The 24,367-nt window shown below is 30.7% G+C and overlaps 1 protein-coding gene across 4 annotated transcripts in view; it reads right to left on the bottom strand.

Annotated features, from left to right (window-relative positions):
- Window positions 1–18,299, bottom strand: part of AdamTS-A (ADAM metallopeptidase with thrombospondin type 1 motif A) — an 88,472-nt gene extending 70,173 nt beyond the window's left edge. For all 4 annotated transcript variants that reach the window (XM_070644032.1, XM_070644035.1, XM_070644034.1 and 1 more), the window contains exon 1: window positions 17,365–18,299. The gene's annotated coding sequence lies outside the window, so the exon portion shown is untranslated. The remainder of the gene's footprint in view (window positions 1–17,364) is intronic.
- Window positions 18,300–24,367: the final 6,068 nt, after the last annotated feature.

Below are 24,367 nucleotides of genomic sequence, written 5' to 3'. Positions count from 1 at the left end.
TATCCTTCTAATTAAGACCCAAAAAGAGAAGCATTTCAAAAATTAAATCACTTCCATAAAAATCCTGAATCCCTAGCCAATAAAAATTTTATAGTTAGCCAAAACTATAAACCTATTTTAGGAACCGCATAGCAAACACTTTGCAATTCAAATATTGATTTATGGTCTATTGTATATGCTAAAATGCTGAACATCAAGCCTCATTTGGATTAATTAATTTACAAAAAAACGAAACATTTTTGTTAATTTTATTTATTGGACTTTAAAAATTCAATCATTTTTTTTTGATTCAGATTTAAATTCGGAATCATTTTAATGACATTTAAGCTTTTGCGAAGATTTAATTAATCTGTCAATAAATTTCCGTTGGACGTCAATGTTGAATCCTGATACAAATAATTTATGGAAATGGTGCTTATTAGTAGACGTGGATTTGCAAATTTACCGAAGCTATTTAGCATTTGATAAGATTTATGCTTTAGATGTTTTTTTGCAAATTAATCTTCTTATGAATTTTGAGGACATTATGCAGGATATGAAATTCGATATTATTTTGAAAACTGCAATAATTCATAACAAACTCGGTAGGAACGCAGCATTCAAAAATTTATGCAGTCGAAGAAATTTTTGAATATTTTAGCTGTTAATCTTCCTACTAAATTATCTATCCATTAGCTTTTGACATATTAAAATTTTTCCTATTAGCCCATAAATTTTAAAATCTGTCCACGTGTTAATCTTTGATAGTTTGGATTTTTTTACTATGCATAAATTAATGCCTCGCATAAATTCGTTGAGAAAAATGTAAGATTTATGGACATTTGGATAGATAAGCATTATTGCCTTAATTAATTCTCTTGACGTATTAAGTTGTGAGACATTTTGTTGCAGATTTCCTCGTTGTTTTTCGGTATATATTATTAATCAGTTTCGGTCAGCATATGCTCCGTGGTACACTTTGATGGTAAGCTTCATGACATTTTCAAATAGATTATGCGACAAATTAGAGTGTCCCGGCACGCAGTTTGTCCACCACTGCTTTAAATATTCATGAGATACACAATAATTGATGATTTTGAGGAAATTTCATGCAATTATCGTGAAGATCGATATTTTGAAAATCAATTAGAGCTGCGTCCTATATTCTTAATGTTTTGAATATAAAATTTAATCAGGTTATTCATGGAGAATTTTAAAACATTTCTGGCAAATTTTTCTTGCTGTTTTGGATTAAAAATTATCAAACAAAAAAAAGTTTTTCAACTGAGGTAAAATATGTAAAGATCAAATATTTACTAATTTCAGGCTATTGGAATGTAGCTAAGGATTTTGGTTTTGTTTTATCTTTTGTAAGAGTTGTTTTAAAATTTGAATATTTTATGATGTAAATTTTGCAATAAATATGAAAGATCTGAGGTAGGTAATAATTAGTTTAAGGCAATCTATTATTATTGATACTTATGCTTCATTTTTAAATTTAGTCACACTTTATTATTCATGAAGAGTCTCAATTATTGCTCATTTTTTGATGAACAATATCCTTCACTTGATTTAAATTTCAAATTGCATACCGAAATTTATTGATAAGGCAGTAAACTCATCAGACTCTGAATTAATAATCATATTTACATGATTTTAGTGTAAAATACATTTCAAATAATCAGAATTCTTAGAAATGTTAAAGTTTTTAACAATATTTGTCATTATTATGTCAATATTGGTCGTTTCTACCCTTTAAGTATTCCTTAGTGATATTTTTCTTTAGATTTAGTATTGATTATTCCTTTAGATGTTTGCTTTTTAGAAATATAACTCACTCACGAATATTTCACTCTTTCATGCTTTTTACTCGCGCCAAAACAACTGTAGTTCAAATTTTGAACCAACTATTAAATTTTGAACTTTCGTTACATTTTGAATCCTAAATATCCGATAAGTCTCTTTTATTTTCTTGAATTTTAATTTTTACCACATTTACACATTAGTGATCACTTATTGAACCCTCATTTAAATATCTGGAGAGAATATCATGCAAAATCGTATCTTCAACTGTACACTATAATTAACAGAGTAAGTTTTCATTGCAAAAACTCTTCCCAAAAAAGAAAACTTCCTATTGAAAGGCATCCAATAAACATCTCTGCTTAATTTTAAAATCCAAAAAGGAATGAGCTCAAAAAAAAAGAGAAATATTCATTACAGAAATTTCTTCATTGCCACAGCATGTCAGAACACTTTGTTTGAAGTCAATTCAATTCTTTTTTTTCCTTCATTCTTTATGTTCTTCTTCATGATCTGCCGTACGTATTTAGTGTATAAAAGTATATTATACACATCGATCGATCTATATAGTAACGAGTGAAAAGAAAATTATGTGTGTTTACAATAACTTGCGGGAAGATGTGAGTGAGATGGAGACATAGAGTAAGAGAGAGAAGGAAGAAATACACACAACTATTTTCATCGCTTATTTTATCTTCATTTTTTCTTTCGATATATATTTTTAAATTAGCATTCTTTTATTTCTTCGGTCGGAATATTCTATGCGTTCTCTTTTTTTCTCCTTAAGTGCGCCCAAACATTATGCTCTTGTAAAGTGATAGAGTGAAGAAATTTTTAATCATTATTTTACTTTTTGATGAGGAATAAATCAGCTGTATGCTTTGGATTTGACTTGTTGGAATGTTGGCTGGATGAAGATGTAGTTAAGAAAAGTACAATATTTGAATTTTTCGATGGAGTTCCTGATTGAAGTGCAAAAAAAAACACGCGGAATTTCAAAATACCATTAATTTTATATAGGAATCGAACCTAATCGATGGTCTTTGAGCTAATAGTAACATCATGCTACCTAATAGACCACTTAAGTAATTTACAAAGGCTATTCCTTTATAACTAAAGACTTAGACTTTCGTAGCTCAGAATATAACTTGTTCATCCGTTAAAATGCTTTCCATCTGACTATTGCTAGCCTAACTGACATTCTCTTTGAATCATTCTATGACATATTGCTTACGTAGCTTCATGACGTCTTTTCCCTTTTCCTTACAGCTTATAAGTTGAAGTCTAGTCAACTTTTCCATACAAAATCCGAGTCGAATTCAAGTTCTTGTTCTAAGTCTCTCAAATTGAAGACAAAGAACGAAAAACTCTCAAAAATGCGCCATAAATCACCACAACCAATAACTTTCCAACTCATCAGATTTCCTATTTCTCTCCAATATCTTATTTTCATTTTTTAATCGCAACTTGTCGAAGTTTAATTATGTTTTTTTCATTACTTTCATGTACTTAACGCCCTTTTTATGATTATTTGAACCTACTGCTTGTTCTCTCAACATTCATGCTGTGTGTACACGTATGTATGTACGTAAATTTCTAGTGAAATCATGTTTAGACGATCATTTAATTGTTGGTGATGTGCGAGGCGAAAGAAACATGAAAGTTCCTGTGCGAAGAACATGAAAAAGTAATTTTCATCACATCAAACGCATTAAAAATCAGTACTTGACTCTAAAATTATTCAATTTTCGTGCTAAAAACCCGTTAAATAATGCGATCAATAATAATAAATTTCTGCATAGTCATCGATGTTAGTTTAGCGTGTCTCAAAAGAGTATCCACCTAACCAATTCGTGCTAAATACATCTCGATGATGACTTTAATTAGAATACATGAACATTTTTGAAATAAAAGTCTGTTTCCTCCTTATTTTTTTTACTTCCTTCATACCATTTTTTATAATAAATTCAATAGGTTACTAAATTACTATAAACGCTCAAGTCTCGTAGTATTACACATTATTCATTGTATCATTGTTATTCCTCTTCTTTTTCTCGTGCACATTCAATCATCTCTTGTGCCTCGCTTCTCAGTGCTTTAACAGAACACAAAAAAAATTATTTTAGCGGTGCAAGCCCACACACGATCAAAATTTTTTTGTTTTCTGCCAAAGAGCTAAATGTGAAACTCATAAATAATCATCATATTTCCATAATTTTACTTTATTTGATTATATTTGATCTCTTCTACTCACTTTTTTCTTGTTAGTTCACACAAAGGGATCATTCGTTGATTACATCTAACAAGAATGAGATTTTGGGGGTTCTATGTCCATATAGATAGTACCAGTGAGTGTTTGGGTAGGTCAGTAAACTCAACAGTAGACCGACTAGAATATGATCGAACTACTAAGGTACAAACTCTTAGATAAAGTGGAATTCTACAGGAAATTTCTCATCTTTCACTCAATTTAGACAACACTGACTTACGGAAAGTATTCTGCCCCTATACAGATCACAGGACCCCAGACCTCCTCAAGTATGAATAGACGTCATAACCGATGACCCCCAAAAAGCCTCAAAATTGATTTGATATTTGATGCGTCTATTACTGATAGAACAAGTATTGTCTATTGTTCCATCTGATTTTTATTTTGAATATTTTTTGAGCTTAAAATTTATGTGAATTATTAAGTGGCGCGATTGATGGAATAATTTACAAGCATGAAACAGTTTTGTTTGAATTTAAAATTCAGAAATGATTGAGATTTGAGCTGCTGCGGAGGATTTGCAATGACGATGAAGTATAAAAAATTAGGGGAACATGTGTACAAACTAATTGGAACGATTTATAGTTGAAGTGGGTTATTATAGCGTTCTAAGTTGCTCTTCTGACTTTAAATTTGAATAAAGATTGCAATCTCATTAAATAATACAAAATGATTTTATATTGCAATGTTCTGCGCTTTTTTGGAAGTAGAGGTGATTAAATTTTATGTTATGGCTTGACTTGGTATCCTGGTTTGATTTATAACTTAATTGAACGATTTTAAACTAAATTTTGACATTTTTAAAGTTTAACGGTTTTTGAAAATTTGAAATTTACTACTAAATTTGTTCAGTAAAAAAATATTATTTATTGAACGTTCTTTTAAGTGAAAGTAAACAAAATTGAATTCTGAAGCTTTAAATAGGATTTATTCAGTCGAATTAACAAGCTAAGTAACTAAGTTTGATTTTAAAGTCAACACAAACACCTAAGCAAGTCAATTTACTATTTAAATAACAATATTTTGTATCTAGTGACATTTTTCACACCATTTCCATTTCAATCCTATAAATCACAACAATCAAGCATTTTCACATTACATCAGTCTATTTGATCACTCAACAAGCAGTCAATTCACAATTTAATCGACATTGTCAACAAATATGTAAAGAAATTCCGAGAAAATTCCACTTTTCGATGCAAAACATACATGCCGATATCTCCAAATTTAACACATCACTCAGTGCATCTAAAAAGAATGTAATCAGACTGCAACTAGTCAAGGAAGATTTAAACAAAAAAAAATACACATTTTACTTAGAACCGAATTTATTGTAGATCAAAGCACGATCATTGCATGTGCTGAACGTGAGTACACAATACACAATTCATTCAGCTCTTCTTCTTTTCCCTCTCTTTATCTAAATATATACACACACGTATATTTATTTAAAAAATCAATAGTCAAACAGAGAGAAAAAAAATGGATTTTTAACAAATAAATCGCAACCCAAATTCACTCTATTTGTCCACGACGAGATCAATGGAAAAAAGTTATCCAATAGTCAGCAACTGGCAAGCTAGCAACAATATAGAATAACAATAAATATTTAATAATCATCGACAATTCCCATTTTAAAGTGACTCTGTTAATTCAAGCATCGAGAATTGAGTAACAAAACTGTATGTGCCTTGCAAACTAATCGTTTGTTGCGATATTGAACTTGTGGTAAGGCCAAAGAGATCACATGCCGATTATGCAAAAAAACAACAAACTATATGCAAGAGTGAAAGGTAGTTGTGGAGCTATTGAACGAGGAATTGGTAAAGTGCAGCATGCTGAGGCTTGTAGGTTATTAAAGGGTACAAATTTGTGTTTAATGACAGCATGTTTGGTATGGTTTTATTGCTTAATTGGAATATATATGGTTTGTTAATAGATTAGTTGTTCATTTTAAAGATTTCACAAATTTTAAATAATATTTACATTCATCACCGGCACTAATGGGTCAGAACATTGGTCAAATACCACATCTAATCAATTTACTTTAGAAAATATTTCACAAATTCTTAAGAAAACATTCCTATTGAATAACAATTTAATCAAATTGAAAATCAGCATAGCAAGGAGTGTCGATTCTAAATAACTGTGTATAATTATAATAAAATATGTTAATTTTAATGGTGGATCAAGATTTTGGCGCCTCTTGTTATCAATTTCACAAGCTGAGATTTTGATTAGAAATTATTAATTTGACTTTTTATGGGACTTAAAGCTCCTTAAGATGTGATTCTAGGAATTTTATGAATTCTACTATAGATGAGGGTATTCTACTAAGAATATCGTTTTTGAGCTAATGACTATACTAATAGTTAATGGTGGGATCCTAACTACTCCTTTGACAACACTACTGCCATAAGCATACAAAGGGAGGCAACCACGTTTACGGTGCAATGATTAAGTCCCAAAGAACGAAACCAATCTGCTATCGACCCATTTTGACTAATATATCGGTGACTCACGTAATTCTGAATCAAATCTTTCGCAATCCAATTTCTCTCAATTCAACCTCATCAAATCTAAAGAAGAAATGCCATAGCAACTACAAGTGGCAACTGCACTTTTTCACAAAAAAAAAGTTTAAACAAAAATTTTTTTTTTCTCATGAAAATCGACAGAGAAAAAAAATCTTTTAAACAAAAAAGATTTTCACTTATATTTTCTGAATACATCTTAAGATATGTTACTGGGGCATTTGGTTTATGTCTCGCTTAAACTTATTACAACTCTCGCGATGAAATGATATGGCATGGAAGAAATACAAGTACAGATTCTTTTTTAATCTCGCAGCAGGAAAATTGACTGAGAAAATTTTTGAGAGATCTAAAATGTGAAATTCTTTTGGGTCATTTGTGATCCTGTTGATGAAAACCTGAAATTCTTGTAGATTAATTAAAATTATTGAAGCTTCTTCTTTTTTCAATCAGATCTTTAAGCTGCTTATCTATTCATTTCGGATCTAAACGAATAAATTTCTTGATTTTGATGCCGAAAATTTTGCTTTCTTCTTAGTTCCACAATTGTGAGCTCATTCAATATTTTTTGGGTACTTAAAATCCAATTTGCAAGAGAATAATAATTTTTCTAGTCAAGCAGAACAGAAAACAAAAAAGATTTTTTGCACGTTTTGCATATAAAAAATCTTCTTTTCTATTTGAACAGCAGAGCTGGAAACGACCTTCAATATTTTATTTTTTGTTATGTTTCTTAAGTGGATTGGAAAATTGTGGAGTGCAGTGAGACATGACTCACTTTTTTGGGTGCGTATTTAGCGAAATGGACGTCAAGATCATCTTCTTAGAAGGAGGCCAATTTAAGGGAGGTCATGAGTCACAATTGATCAGTAATGTCAACAAGATAAGGAAAGAAGAAGTCCGAAAATTATCCGGAAGAAGTCCGGACAGAGAGTTTGTACAATCTAGGTGTCAAAACCAGCAACGGAGTCAGATGGTAAACTAGAACCCCCATCAAGCACTACCTAAATACCAATCTGCACCACAAAACTATCACACGCATCACAGATTACAGAGCAGGATCTATATCATGCATTTTTATTAGCTGACAACAGAATTAAAATTCATTATAAAATATGCAAATTCTATTTTATATTCCATCATAAAGATTCTATCTATACCCTCTCTCTGTTTCTCAATCGATCGCTGTCTAATTCGGGAATAGCACGCGAAATGAACCTTGAAATTCGCTTGATTGATAAAAAAAATAATTTTGGATTTTTTGCTCGTTCTCGTTCGAGAATTTATGAGCAATTCTGTTCGCGATGATGTCTTTATTTAATGAATAAATGTGCCATACCCTTCCTGTAGAGAGATTTTGGCAGATTTATTGGTTGAATTTTTGATGGATTGAATTGACGTGCATTGAAAATTTGAGACAATTTTTGAAGAAATTTTGTCAATTTTTTGACTATAGTCGTCAATCCTAAGGCACATCATTAAAATTATCAGCACTAATGAAAGTCCAATTCACAAGGGGTTAATAACCACTAAATTTAATTAGCAGAATCTTTTTCCTTTCCATTTTAACCCATAAATTCCAGCAAATATTAATCAGCTGCACAGGTTCTCCATAGATCGTGTTTCGTTGATTTATCGCTAAAATCTCCAAACAATGTGCGAAGAAGACAAGAACGACAAATGTGTATGCAAAATAAATCAGAGAACAACGGACGACAACGGCGGCAACAACAACAATAAAAAAGTCGACGATAATAGAAAAGAAAATGAAAAGAATCACGCATTTGCATATTTGTTTTTTAAGGCATTTGTATTTTGGCCATACCGATGACCATTACACATTCATAAGTTTGTTCTTCTTTTGGTGAATTGTGCTTCTTATTTCGTACAGGAAAAATTATTAAACAGTAACAAAAGAAGTAATATATCTGATGAATTTGATGGGATCGGAAATGGAATTGGCGCAGTTTTTGGCTCAGAATTTCGCTATAAAATTTCGCCAATCCTCAAAAATTCAGGGTCGGGGCTGAAATACCCAAAGTACTAAAAATTCTATCACCAGCTATTATATTTCCAAACGACCTAATTCTGTTCATTAAAATTGCTTCTTTTCATCTTCTTGACAGAATGACCCGCCAAACCTCTTAGCTGACAAAAAAAAATCTAGGCTTGGTTATAGCTTCGGTCAATTTTCTTATTTTTTGGATATGAATAGATAATAATCATAAAGACCCGTCCCTTTTTGGAGTTATTGATATCATTTTATTAATAAAATTTGGGCATTGTTCTTTTGTAAGATTATTATAAGGCATTATTTAGGTATGTTAATGTGTATCATGCGAATTGTCAGAAGAAATGATGGCTTTAGTTTGATGAGTTATGATGGGAGGATCGGTAGATGTTCTGGTGACCTTGGGACTATTCTATGGTAACGCGAAAATTCGACAACCGACATCCATGGGATTGCTCAGTCTCCCATTATACTATTGTATTCTACAGCTTCCTGACCCATTGCTGCCTAGATCTCTGATTTCATCTTAATATCATCAATTGCATCATTAATCCCAACACATAGACCACCATAGATCAAAAAACTCTACATTTATATGAATATTTCCTTCCTTACACGTGACCATAGACAAAAAAATCCATAACAAAAACAAATTTCATCTCCAAAAACATCAAAATCACATAAATTAAGCTTAACTAGAATCCAAACTGACTCTCGATTTCTACAAAAAATCAGCTACAATAAATAAAACATCCAAAAGTCTCTCGTAAAATATTCATTTGAAAGTAAGAAATGAAGGAAAATAAAAAGAATTGCGAGAGTGATGTTGTACGAGTTACTTGTGGTGATGATTTTTAGAATAAACATAATTCAAATGGAATTTGTAGCCGGTTTCTACGTTTTGAAGTGAGAGAGAAGTACGAAAAAAAATGTTTAATGTTTTCTTATTTTTTTAGCATTTACGAACCTAATTTTCTTCCATTTTTTCCTCCTTCTTCCAATCTTTCTAAATCTACAAGCTCCTTCTCTCTTCCACGTTTATACTCGCGCGATCTAGAAGGGGTCTATCCATAAATGATGTCTAAAATTGTCAGAATTGAGCAAGCGACTTAAGAGATTTCAAACGAAGCTATTGCCTGCTGCAGAGGATGCAGGATGATCCCTAAGATCCCCTCGACATCACTTCCAATCGACCCCAACTGATATACAGTGAAAAAAAAAGAAGTTACAAAATATAAAAAAATACACTGTACGTATTCTTTCATTGCCTCGTGTACGTTGAGAGAATTTAAATCACATGGTGTGAATGGATCGTAAAAAGAATCTCAAATGAGTCCACTTTAAGCCGCTTAATAATGAGTCTAAGTGATTTTAATTGAACCAGAAGAAAAATGATGAGAATTTTATTATTATTATTTTTTTAAGAAATAGAAATAACAATTTAACGAGGAAAACGTGCAGATGCAGGGAGAATGAGAGAGTGAGATGGATGTAGACATAGGAAGCCCGTAAAGAAGTGTGTACATAAATGTTGAGTTAATGGAATCTTATCGAAGATTAAATGATGATCATGATTACTCGTTAGACTTAAGAATTATTGCCGCAATGAGAGCGTGGATATACCTACAGGAATTCTTCAGGTATGAGATTGAAAGTTATGGATTTTAATTGCTGATATCATGATAGTGATATTGGTCATTACGTTGAAGAATTTTATGGCAATTAAGGTTATCAATAGAGGCTGTGATGATCTTTGCTGAGACCTTTTGGAATCGTAATCTTGTTTGATTTATTACATTTGTGATTAAATTAGTAAAAGAGTATTTAATTGAGGAATTAAAGTAATTTAAAAGTATTTAGGGACAAATCTTCTCGTTGAGGAAGGTGATTGACTAGTTAAGTGCTATAAGATGTGTTGAATAGATTCTTGGATATGAAATCTTATTCAGATTGGGTTAATGAGTCATAGCATGGGGTCTAATGCATCTACAATCTTGTTACAGCTCTGTTTGAAGTTAGACAATTGAGATTCTATGACATCTCAGTTCTAGCTCAAGCCTCACCTAAATAAAGACTTCCAAGACACCCGATACCTCATATTTCAAAAATTCTAACAGCAAGAGCTAGAAATAGACATTTGTATTGATTTTGAAACCCAACACTCAATAACTGGCTAAGATTCTTTTAGCTAAAATTAGTATAAACATCACACAGTGTAAGCACCGACATCAGGCAAATATTTTGTTTATTTTATATATTGAATTAAAAATAAATTTGACACAACAGAACCAAAAAAGGATCAATGACTCTTAATAAAAAAATGTTTGGTATGTAATTGACACAAAATCACATCCGTTTTATTATTTTTGGCAAAATTAAGCGCCTATAAAGGCATTGAGGAAATCAGACAATTGGCAAATAAACACATCCGTTGATAAAAAGGCTTAAGTTACATAAGAATTGAATATTTCCTCAAATTAAGGCGATATAATCTGCAAAACGCAGCATTAAGAGATAATTTTGAGTCCAAACAAGCTGCATAAAATGGTAATTTTTATTGATTGAACACACACGTTTATCAGCTCTTAAGGGGTTGTTTATAAATTATGTCTGTAGATCCTATTTAGAGGCGTAAACTAGGTCAGTGCAGACCAAACTGTCTCTCGTGTGTTAAAAGATGATTTGGGCTTTATTTAGATGCGTATACCGATAAAATGCAGAGAGGATGTTGGTTGCTAATGACCGAAGTGGTGGACCTCACTTATAAATGTGTTTATTGATCCGAGTATTTAAATTATACTGCTGTTCCATCGTTCCTCGTTCAACTAGGTCAGTGTTGTCCAAACTATTTCCCGTGTGTTTGAAGACGGTTTGGGCTCTATCTAGAGGCATATACCGATAAAAGACAGAGAGGATTTTGGTCATTACTGAAATAACTCATGGACCTCATTTATAAATGTCACCTGAGACAAAAATCTATAAAAAATCGACAAGAGTCTACTCGCAAACCATGCATTTTTAACGAATCTCACAGATAGATATTAAAAGTCAATCGAGTATTGGAAAATAGATGAAACGTGTTCTGAATTATATTTTTTTTTTGCTGCTGTTCCATCGTTCCTCGTTCAATCGTTGATAAAATTGTCGTAAAACAGTCTTGTGGTTTATATCGGCTGCAAAAATTAAGTCTGAGAAAAAAAATAAATAACAAGGAGTTGGAAATACTTGACGATTTGAGGGGGATTCAGAAGAGATAAAATGAATTTTTTTAACCCAGATGTGAGATTTGAACAAACATCTTTTCTGCCTTAAATGATTGAAAAGTCGCGTGCCGTTCTGTGAAATGATTTGTTTACTGTAAATAATATTGGACGTGGTTTTTTTGATGGATTAGTGGGAATTGCAATTTTTTGTGGCGTCTTTTGAAAGTTTTGGATTATTGGAAATTTATCATAAAAATTCAGATTAAATTTTAGTATTCAATATGGATCAAGTTTGTATAGCTTCCATGAATTTTTTGTTATTTTGTTGTATTTTAGTTAATTTTTGTCGTGATTCATGGCTATTTTGCGTACGAAATTTCAAGAGAACGGCTGTTTAATTTGAGAATTTGTTTATAAAATGATCTGAATTATTGCAAATTGATCCATCCAGTAATTGAGTTTTTTGAGAATTTCATCAAACTTCAAACTAATAAAGCCTTTTCATCTAGATCAGTGATGGGCAACCTTTGATTCACGGTACACCTAGCTTTGACTGAAACCCCATATGATATACGGATCATGGCACCTTTACACTAGAATGCCGCGACACAAAGATTGTGCACCACTGAACTTGATTGATCTCATCACATCAATTTCTAGAAATATTTTCTATTGATCCAACTGATCAGCATTCACATTGAAATTTCTACACCCTATAAATTTCTACAAAGAAAATAAACCAACAAATTCCGATAAAAACCTATAAAACTATTCATACTGACCGTGAATGACTAAACTATTTTTCCTCTCTATCTTCCTATTTCCATTCAATTAAATATCATCACTTGTAAATTAATTCAAACAATTCCTAGAACATGAAAGAATATCTCTCTTTTTTTCCTATTTCAATAGATTCGTTCTTAAACACACAAAAGCTTTTTCATCGCACCAACATTTCCCTTTAATAGCCGCATTGTCTTGAAAACTATTTGTATTTCTGAGTGCTGAAAAAAAATTCTTTTTAAAACAACTGGATGATGGGATAAGAAGAAGTTGAGATAAATAAAAGAAATTTTTGCTCTTCTTCCTCGGGTCGGTCGGAGTGAGAGCATTCATGAATTAAATTAAATTGAATGTTGTAGTCATAAAGGCGTCATTTAATAGTAACTACTTGTAATATGGATTTTATGGCGGCAATAGAGAGTCAATGACGAATGACCATTTATAAACAATGCTATAAAAAGATGATGAAATGTTGTGTTTTGTTTGGGAGGATACAGAAATGATGTTATGCGTGAAGAGTTGTGACTGTTCATTTGAAACTGCAGACAAAACTAGAGAGCTGCGAATCCCAAACGCAGGAAATGCAAGCCTGAAGGACCTGATAAAACTTAACGTTGCCATAGGTTTGGTTTCTTGATATATGGACGACCTCCTCCCCCAACTCCGTCCCATTGAATATGCCCCTGTACTATGCCAATACCTTCATAAAGTCAACCATCACTTATGAACAGCCCCTATAGTTTATTTGCTTTTCTTCTCTTCCGGAAAATTATTTCACTATTATTAGTTTTATTATCGTCATTTTTGATAGCTTCATATTGTGATGATAAATGCGACACATAAAAGTATTTTCCTTTTGTTTTGTTTAAGGAAAAACATAAAAATGCTTTTTATTAGTCTAGTGAGAATGAGTCGAAATGCGAAAGAGTCAATGAAATTGAGAAGATTTATATGCGATTATATCGAACATGGCATGGATTTTATTAAGTATTTCTTTGTTGCGAATTAAGATTCTTCACTTAAGTATTTCTTGTCTTCTTTTTGAAATGACATTGTGCTAGATTTGCTTTGATCCTTGAGATATATACTAAGTTGCAGAAGTGAATGAATTTTTTATTACTGAGGAAATTGTTAAGACTTGATATGATAATGCTATTTTTATGATTCATAAAAAATGGATTTCCTGAAGCGTTTGTAACGATCTTTAAGAATTTGAATTTATTGATGCAGAAATTTTAAGGTTCTAAATGATGCGAAGGATTTGTAAGGTTTTTGAGAATAAAAGTGGAAAATCGGATTTTTGTAAAATTTATGGTAATCTTGAGGCTTAAAGTGCAGGAATTAAGTTCAAACTGCTTATTTGATCACAAATTTGTAAAAAAATACAACAGAAGCATTAGATAAGGTGAGTGTTTGTCTAAAGTAGAAATCTTAGCATTTTTATGCAAAATCCATACTGCTTAATTGGCTATAAACAAACTTATTACCCAATCAAAACACTCGTAATAATCCTTAATCGAGTCACTAAAAGACAATTTCCAATAAACCAGCATTATTAACACAAAATTCAACATTCCAAACTAATTTGACATTTATGCTTTTACGCATCATAAAGTTATCATCTTTATGTGCAACATTAGCAATTCTTCCTTTTTCAAATTTTCTGAGTAGCTGAAAATGTCATCAAATTAACATTTCTATCTTTTTAGTTAAAATGAGATAATTTTAATTTTTCTAATTCCAAAAATCAACATGAACATTTTTTGCCAATTTTTTGCATATGGCCAAGAAAACTTGAACTAAATTCATATTCAGTTTTATAATTAATTAATAGATTAATTTAAATTCAAAAAGGCATCTCTCTAATTTGATTAAAATTTTCCATATTGCTGTTTATCAGATCAGGAAATTAAATTTAATATTTTCAACATTTTTTGGTCAGTTTAAATTCGATACCTCTTCGCGCGGCAGGTGAACAAATAAGATATATTATAAAAGATGGAAATGATCGCTTTGATGTGGAGCTTTATCGAGAAATTAGTATGTTTAGTGCTTCTTGGAAGTGAGAACTGAATGGGTTGAAAGGTCGAGATTGGAATTGAGATTATTTTGCGGCTGTTTTGTGGGATTTTGTGTTGATAAAATATTTATGATAATGATTTCTGAGTCTGGGCTAGCTTTAGAATTGTAATCCTCGTTTATTATATTTTTGGAACTCCCATCAAGTCAATAATATTTACTATGTGCTTCCTAGTAGTGATTTGTGTTTGATAAACACTGGAAATTACCATTTTTTGAAAGACTTCTTCAAGTTTTGAGCTATATTTATTGAATTTAGCACATACCCGTGTTAAAATTCACTCCAACAAGTCTGCAAAAACCACCAGAAAATAGCAAATTTTAGCATTCCTATGCAAAAAAACTGTCCAGTAATTAAACACGAACTTCATACACAGAGAAACATGTGAATTTCTCAGAACTAAACAATATATGACTGTGATTGTCAAACATAAAAATGCCACAGGTGCCTGCTAAAATTTCATTCTTAAAACTCTGCGCAAATCTATTCAAATAATCGCCTGAGTACGAGAATTAAATTTCAAACCGTAAAAAATTGTCTATTTTGCGAATTTTACATCGTGTCGCGAACTTCTTCACTTTTTTATGCTTCTCAGACTACTTTATTTTACTACTCACAAGTATACTCAAAATTTAATTTTTTTTTCCTCTTGCTTGAAACTCGTGCTCCACTCATACACCAAAATTTTTTTTCTTCATCTTTTTTTTTATTCGTAAATGAAATAATATTAAGAATAATAATAATAATTCACAAATATGAGCTCATTTAAATACACATATGTGTAGATATGTAGTGAGTCTTATAGTTCAATCATCTTATGTAATATTTAAGTAGTATTTTTTTTAAAAAAAAAATACGCAGGAGAAGTTCATTACGTGCGAATAATGACGCATTTTTTTGGTGTTGGCGAAAATTATCGAGTTTTATTTAAAACAGACGAATGGAATTGCATGTGATATTGTGTGTTATATCTTTATTAAATATTTGCAGAGAGAACAAGAGTCTGTTTTACAATGCAATGAAGTTTTTTGAACTGTCAATATAGAGAACAATAGAATTAATGAAAAATATTGACTCAAATGTATGAAAGTGAATTTTCAGGGTCAAAATTTCAGACTTTAAAGTCCAACAATGATTATTGGGGTCCAATTTGCATTTTTGTATATCTTCAGATAAGAGATTGAGATATTGTTGGTAAACCTGAATGAAGGTATCACCTGATGGTATCATTAAGAAAAATGACATGCAAAAATTTTTGCACCGGATGTGAATGAAAAAAAAAAAAATGAAAAAAGTCGAAGGTGAGAAATTATGCAAAAAATCTTTTAAAAAAGTCGTGATCTGATATTTTAATAATGCTGAAGTTTATTTAATCTACTAAATTAGGGGCTTAATCACAGACTGTGTTAGATTTAGAATTTTAAAATCTCAAAATCGAAAAAAAGCTCGAAATTTATGTGAAATAGGATCATATTTTCCAGGGTAGGGGATCAGTTTGATATTTTGTCTCTGTTACACCATATAAATCCAAAGTCGACTATTAGAATTGCCCAAAAAAATATTTCTAGTACTTAAAATTTTGCAAATTAAGAGGATTATTAAAATTTGGTCAAAGATTTTAATTCCTCCAAGATATAGATCAGAGCCAAATAATTTCATTTTTTTCCTCAAACTTTCTTGACTATTTTAAACTCAAATTCAAAAAGTTCATTTTTTAAAAAATAATAATTAATAAAAACAAATCATTATCTTTGGAATTTACTTCATTTACGTTTTGTTTAAATCAAAAGAATCTCACAGTAAACATACATATTTAAATATTCACAACTTATAAAAATTCTTGTAGTATCTTTGAAGAAATTATATTGAAATTTCTTCTATACTCAAATTTCTGAAAATTGATTTTTTGTTTCATAAAATTATAAAAATTATTCAAAAATCTGAATGTTATTCATTACAAGATAAAAATTTTTTCAACTTTATTCCTAAAGAAATTTAATCAAGATTTAGTTTTTTGAATTAGTCCAAAAAAATTGAAATTTTTAAAAAAAATTGACTTTTCAAATAAAATTATATTTTCAGAAAAATTAAATTTTTAAAAAAATTGAATTTCGGAAAATTTTGATTTAAAAAAAAAATTGAGAATATATATTTTTTTCAAATTCTTAAAAAGGCGAATAAAATTTCACAAAGTTACTTTTTTAAAATTTTTCATTTTTGAAAAAATTATTAAAACTAATTTTTTGTCTTGAATTTTGCAAAATATAATATTTAACGGTAGGGTTAGGCCAAAAACCATAGACCTGCATTTCCTGCAATTTAAATGCTCAGGCTAGTAATTTTGGACGAACCTTATTTTATAATTATATAGAGAGAAAATTAATAATCTGAAAAAATATCATTAATTTTTTTTTCCAGAACTAGAACTTTTATATGAAGTAGATTCGACTTTTTAACACAGAATCTCAGTTTACCTCGAGCTTTAATTCATTAACACTTATTAAATTCACTTTCGACTCACAAAATTAAATATGAAAAAAATCTGCAATTTTTATCGAACTAAGTCAAGAAAATAGTCACAGAAAGAATACAAAGTGTATCAATTCCAGCACACAAGTCTCTTTAAAAAATCAGATAAATATGAAACAAGCAAAAAAAGAGCGGAGAACAAAAAAAAAAACTAAAATAAAAAAATTAATAACCTTTTATCAGATGATTTCTTTGCAATGTATGAATAAATAATCTTCCGTCTGCTCGAACACTGCTGTGCGGCGCGATGTTTCGTTCTGCTTTCATTCAAATGTAAACAAAAAAGCTCCTGAATCCAAAAATAATTTTTCTCGTTGCTATAAGAATTTGCGATACATGAAATGCTGTTAAAAATAGTTTTTTTTTTTCTACACAGTATTTTTTTTATCGATTATCTTCTCTATACACTTCAACTTAATTAATCTTTTAGCCTAAAATCTTCTCTTTCAAAATATTTTTCCATATCGTCGTCTAAATCAAGTCGATCACACTCTGAAAAAATCTGTATATTTATTTTATGTCAAACAATTATTGGCCAGAACACTCAAAACATATAGTAAGTAATGTATAATTCTTCAAAATTCGTAGAATTTATTTCCACTTTCGATTTCATTCGAGCACGAGAAGAAAAAACCACTACACTCAATTATTAAGCAGCACAAAAAAAAATCCGAGATTCGCTTGTGTAAGGAGAAACAACACAAAATTTTTTATATTTTATATTTTGCATCCAGAGTTATCGACAATATTCAATTCCAGATTCTGAATTTTTTCCTCCTTTTCTGATAGCTTTTTTTCGTCGTGTTTTAAAATTAAACTAGAAATGACTTTATGCTTGAAGAAGTTCACACAATTTCAATATTCGCAAATTTAATTAATGAAATTTTTGTTATTTCAACACTTTTAATTTTATTTATTTTATATTTTTTCTTTACTTTTTTTTAATATTTTTTTTTATATTCAGCACACACAAAAAATAATTCTTCTTATTTTCACAAGACACAAGAAAGAAAAAAATAAAAAAAATAATTTTTTTTTGAAGCGCGGACGAGAAATCTTTATGAAGATCAATTCGACTCAACGCTCGCAACAGTTCTGAATTGTTCGAATGAAATTCAGTCAACGACAAAGCATTTTTGTGGCAGAGCATTAAACATATATGAAACGTTGTGAGTACGGCGGAGAGCTTTTTTTTTGTTTTTTGGCTTCGAGAGAGTTGAGTGAATTTTTCGTGAGACCGGCTTAATGTTTTCTTATCAATCCTCTAATTTTTGAGTGATTTATTGCTTGATTTACTGTCAATTCTCACACATTGCTTAGTATAGACTATTTAAATGTGATTACATATTTAAAATTGTCAATTTTAATGAGTTTTAGTGTTTGAAAATTGAATTTAATTGTTTCGAGTCTCTCGTGTTGATAAGTTGCTGTACTAGATTCTTACAGACTTTTTTTGAGAGAGTCAGGCGTTTTTTTTTCGATTCTTCTTCCTGATCTTCAGCATCACTGTTCCACATTCTGTATAGGTGAAATTTTTACTTCTCACGTCAGGTGAATTTTTTTCTCTTTCTAATTTTAACAAAATTACTCGACTCGATTCTTATTTTTTGCAATAGCGGAAATTCCTCCTTGAATTTGTCATTGACTGAATTTTTTTCGATTTTTGTCATTTTTTGTGTTTTTTGCAATTTTTTCTTAAATTAAATTTTTAAAAATTGTCAATTTTAAATTTGCATTAAAATTCTATCACTTTAAAATAATTCAAATTTTCCATAACGGCCACAAAAAATTCAAACAAAAAATGTAGATCAAAAAAGCTTTTTCACATTCAAATTCCAAAAAACCGTTAAAAAATGTCCATCTCATATCTCATTACATTCCACTGCAATTTATTTCCTAAGATTGAAAATGAAAATTAATCAGTGAGAAAAACTTGAGAAGAAGTTTTCTAGAAAATTTTCTATTGCAATTTTTCAATTCATTTGCTAACTGAATACTTATTGATGTAATTTATTCGAACGATACTCTGTATTTTTACACTTCAATGAGGAATTAAATGTTTTTGTAAAGTTGAAATTGCTGTTTGAAATTGTTGAAATGTTGTTCATTGATTTTGGAAAGGATGTATTGAAATTCATCCTGGGGTCCCTAGGGGCGTAATCAGGAGCTTGGAGTATGGTATGGATTACCCAAATTTAGGGGGATGGACCGGAAAACCCTACAAAATTGAATTGTTCCAAGCAAAGGAAAGGAGGGGGGTCTTAGGGGTCAAAGAGAGAATACTGTCCTGACGCATCCTTACATTGTCTTACATTGTAAGGAATATAAAAAGGAGATTCTTTGTGTCATAGAAACTGGATTGTGTTTTGTATCATAAATAGATGTATTGAGGATGTTTCAAGCTTTATTCAATTTGTTTGATAACTCTCAACCTAAAAGTCCACATAAAAGCATCTCATTTACGTATTTCATTGATAATCTTTAAGAAACCCGAACAGCACAACGTATTCGGTTATGATAAGTCGCTGTATTCACGGTAAGATGCAAAGTTACTCAGACAGCACCATGCCGATTGATTATGAACCTTTATAACGAATAAAATTTAGTTTGTCGCATTATACTCCTCGGAAAAATGCCATAATGAACCAATCCTGCTGAGATGATTGATTGCAAACCACAACAGTCTCATAAAATTGTCTTACATGACCTTTATCTTCAGTAGACCTTCAACTTTTGCAAATTGTTTACTTATTTCATTACTTGAGTGAAATTCAGATAATTAAAGTGTTTATGGGATATCTGAGAGCTTCTGAAGTGTGAATTGTGGTGTCGTAAAATATTTTCTTTCCTACTATCTAAAATAGAGCAGCAAGGAAGCTAGTCAGTTATCTAAATGAAACCCAACATCTTGTTTTTTACTATTTTTATTAAGTTTTGAACTATTTTTAATAAATAGAAGAATTAATTGTGAACAATTTGAGAATACTGGATGGGCACTGTATATGGTAAAGTCATCAGGGGATATTCAGTGAGGGAAGGGGGAAGGGAGAGGTGTCGGTCAGGGGTCACCCCTCCTACAATTTTGGAATAGTTCTTCAATTTGTTGTGCTTCCAAACCCCCTAAATTTTTGGAAATCCATAAAAAATTGTTCAAATTTAAGGTTATGTTGCGAATTTGCCCCCAAAAAAAACATTCCAAGAACTCAATCAATTAGATCTCAACAAATCTATCTACATTGTTGTTGATGAAAACAAAAGCACAGAAAAATCTTTTTTCCTAGTTTCCAACTAAATCAATGAACTGAAAATTGTTTCCGAATAATCGTTATGGAGCGGAAAATAGATGATTAATTGGATGTACTTACAGCATCATATTGTTTACACACAGATAGCCTTTTTTTCTGCAGTAAATGATGAAAGGCATAAAGAAAAAGTTTTCTTTTTTGGCAAATATTTTGATTTAACATTAAGTGGATGAGGAACATGTAGAGGTTATAAGTTATGGATGTCCGTAGATGATTGATGCATCAAAATTCTTCTTCGAGAGCAGTTTCGTATGGGAAGAAATTTATGTTATTTGTGTTTTGGCAGAGTTTTGTGATGTTCATGACTTCTTGTTCCGAAAGTGGTTAGCAAGCTATTTGAACTGTTGAAATGGAAGTGAAGGATGTTGAAAAAGTGGGTATAAATGATTCCGGGAAGGAAAGGTTGAACTCTTAGAGGGTTTTTGTTAGTTTTTGGATAGTTATAAAATTATTAAAGACCTGCCGCTTATTTATCTGATTATGTGGTTTATTATATAACTTTGAATACTCAGGGGGTAGCTGATCACCCCTGAATACACCCATGCCTCACATTAGAATGCCTCAAATATTTAAAAATTTACAGCATACTACAAATTAAGCTTCTCATTTACATTCATCATTGTTACAATAAATTGACTGCAAAACTTGCCATGCCCAAATGCTAAATAACTCGGAAATACATTTCATTAATTTTCACCCAATATTTGGATGAAATTTTGTGTGAATATCTGAGGTTTCTCACACTAAGCTTTCCCATTAAAAAATTTTTAACACCCACAAGAAGCATGTCAGCAAAAATTTTATGTATGTATATTAACTTTCATATAAATTTTGTAACGAACGTCCAATACAATCAATCATTTGACCAAATTCATCTCGGTCATCACTTTTTCTGACAATTTTCCTTTATATTGCGCATTTCAATTTCCCTAATACCAAACCGCACCACAGGCAAGTCAAGTGAGTATGAGATTGGACAGCAACATTTCTCCACATGTCAGTGTGATAAATTGTAAGACCGGAGAGGAATATAATGGCATAAAATTCCATTCCATTCCATTCGATACAAGTAATATAATTTCAAAAAAATATAGTTTATTAGTATAAATGAATGGATTCTCTTTTATGTCCTGGCATGCTATCATGTATATATATCTACATAAAAAAAGTCTTTAAATTCTCCTTTCGCAAGTAATTTCATTCCATTATTTTAACACAGAGACACAATGATCGCAGATGGGGAGAGAAGAGATAAGTATGCAGCACCATAATAAATCGTAGTAAAAAGGAGAATTCCCCACTGTTCACAATTTAAAAAATAGAGGGAGGCGATGGAGATGGTGAGAAAAAAAAGTAAAGCACTTTTGTCTTTGTCCTTTTCATAGTAATCAAAATAATCAAGTAAAGATAGAGCAGATGCCTGCAAAGTGCCCTATTTTTCATTCAACTGCAATTCATTCAACGGTAAAAGTGGGGCAACTCGATGATTTTCATCAGTAGAGCTTTTGTTATTGGAGCTTTGTCATACAAAAGGTTGAGACTGTGGTGTTTTTGATATGTCCTTGTGCCTTTACTTAGAATTGGGAAATATTGTGGGATGTCAAAAGGATAGATGTTCATAATTGAGTTTTGAATTGATAATAAGTCTGTATGATTAACATATGTAGCATAAGTACTAGGCGCATTTGTCGAAAGTACTCAAAATGAATTGATATGATCCTATTCAGTCTTGTGTATGTCAATACTTAACTTTCATGAATTATTTTAACAACTTACAATCTAATTCCCACCGATTTCTGTGAACTTCAGGCTAAATTTAGTCAGTTTCGTAATTTCTCCTAAAATGCGCCAGTTCCACCTGAACACTATAAAAATCTGTTAACCTTAATTCCTTCATTCTTTCCATTGTCCTCCAAAATGTGTTAGATCATTAATCAGATGCATCACATTCAGGAGAACACGAGTAAATCACCTAAGAACATGCTTAACAATAATAATAATATCATGCATGTCGAGTCCTCATTTTCACATCTTTCTAGGTCACAAAACGTTTTTCCCATTTAAACAATTTTATTATCCATCTGACAGCTCTCCTCGTAATTACACACATCCGTTTATTGGATATTATGCAATTATTTGCTAGATCATTCCATTTTCTTAATTATCAGCTCACATTTTCTATGACATTGTTTGAGTCGCATTACTCATTAATTAGAATTATTTTGTTGCAAGGATATATACAGCTGACACATTGTAATGCTCTAGTTTCATTTTTGTATGCATTATTTGATATTGTCATTAGAGTCGTGCTTTTGAAAGCTATAATTTTAAAAATTATTGGACTGTATATTTTTTTGGTGGATAATTGAGCTTTTTGGACAATATATTTTGAATAATTAGCTGTGATGGACAGTTTAATGTCATTCATTTTACAGGATAAGATCAGTGAATGATATATGCAAAGTGATGATATGTGAATAGTATAGTTGGCAGTTTCATACGATTGTATAGCAAACTGCGTATATTGTCTGTACTAACAAACGTCATTCATCTTTTTATGACTCACATTTTATATCATTATAATCAATAGATTACTTAATCTAATCTAATCTAAAACTATTGCATCATTTAAGGTATTGGACATTCTATTTGACAGTATATAGCATCATAGAAATCTGTGGAGTTGACATATCAGGATAAATCAATAATAGTTGGGAATACAACTGAAAAATATCGAATTTAGTTTTTTAAAATACATTTTCATTATCAACTTTCTGCGTATATCTAAGACCTTGGCTCTATCCAGGGACTTAGAAATTGTGTTTTAGACACGCGTTCAATATATCTAAAACATCTGAATACATTTTTAGGAGCTGAAAGTTTTCAAGGTAGTATAAATTCTGGAAACGACTAATTTTGTTAGCTACGACTTAAATTTCAATTGAAATTTGTTTGTTTAATCATAAAAAAATCTTAGAAATTGATGCATAACAATTTAAATGTATATGATTTTCATGAAAATGTAGCGAAAATTTAAAAAGTTTTCAAATTAGAAGAGAAACTTTACCAGATATCTGAGACGTATTGCATTTGCGTTTTAAAATTTAGCCTTAAATTCGGAATCCTTCCTCAATTCCGTTTTAAAAATCAATGATATGACTAAATGACATCTTCTTATGGTTGCTTTGGATCGTCGTTGTTAGTTCACTTCTGTTTTCACTCTTGTAACTTGTTGGTTTCGAAGACTATTCCTATTCTTAATTTGGGCCTGTCACCCTTCAGACAGAGAATACCAGGATAAAGGAATGCACTTGAGATTTGGTCAGCTTCGGATTTAGACTTCGGCTTCTTTAACTCCCCTGGCGACAATAACTGTTGCCAGGTATATAGTGTTGATTTATCCTGGTTTTAATCTGTTTTAATATCAAAAATATCGAATCTTCACATGAAAAATGCATTTCGTTCTAAAATTGACCGTAAATTTGATCGAATAATCGATTTGTGTTGCATCTTCATGAACAAAACTCAAATTTTCGAGAGTGAATGAATCCTTTGAGTCGCTCTATCATCACTTTAGTAGCGAAAAAATTGATATTTAGAGAGATAAATCAGATATTCTTGTAAAATATTGTAGTTCTAATTGGTTTAGTATGTTAAGGATTTAAAAATTTATTAAAATCATATCAGATTCCGATTTGTCCTTAAATGATACATTGCAAACAAAATAGACTTCATATAAGTATTTCTTTGTTTCTTTGAAAAGAGGCCACGTATATTTTTTTCTGGCTACTCTCTTAAAAATGACTTAAAAATGAAAGTGTGTACGTGAAAATGTGTTTAAGAAAATACCCATCGTATAGTATAAAAGCCG

The sequence above is a fragment of the Chironomus tepperi genome, unplaced genomic scaffold (genome assembly GCF_022539635.2).
Source record: "Chironomus tepperi strain 1889 unplaced genomic scaffold, CSIRO-AGI_Ctep_v1 contig_335, whole genome shotgun sequence".
Lineage (NCBI taxonomy): Eukaryota > Metazoa > Arthropoda > Insecta > Diptera > Chironomidae > Chironomus > Chironomus tepperi.
The sequence above is the reverse complement of the archived record's forward strand: the minus strand, read 5'-3'. Positions and strand labels throughout refer to the sequence as shown.